We start from the raw sequence: 312 nt of genomic DNA on the forward strand, positions 1-312 counted from the left end.
AGACTGTGGAAAGTGATGATGAACTTGACATCGATAACAATGTTCATGACCCAAACTGGTTCCCCGAGTCCGAAGATGAAGGTAGGGAAAATGTTAGGTCACCTTATCAGTTACGAAGTAGAGTAAGGAGTAATATAATCTGCTCCCCAAAGCAATAGTATCTGAATTCCACTCTTACATATCCATAAAAGTGATATTTAATGTGTTTTTTTTTGTTTATCACGGATACATTGCAAAGAGAGAGAAAGAGAGAGGATGAAGGTAATGTAGTGTCAACTTATATCAGCCAGGCAGATCCGGGAGATTGGACAA

The sequence above is a fragment of the Halyomorpha halys genome, unplaced genomic scaffold (assembly GCF_000696795.3).
Source record: "Halyomorpha halys isolate HHAL.00 unplaced genomic scaffold, Hhal_1.1 Scaffold1643.1, whole genome shotgun sequence".
Lineage (NCBI taxonomy): Eukaryota > Metazoa > Arthropoda > Insecta > Hemiptera > Pentatomidae > Halyomorpha > Halyomorpha halys.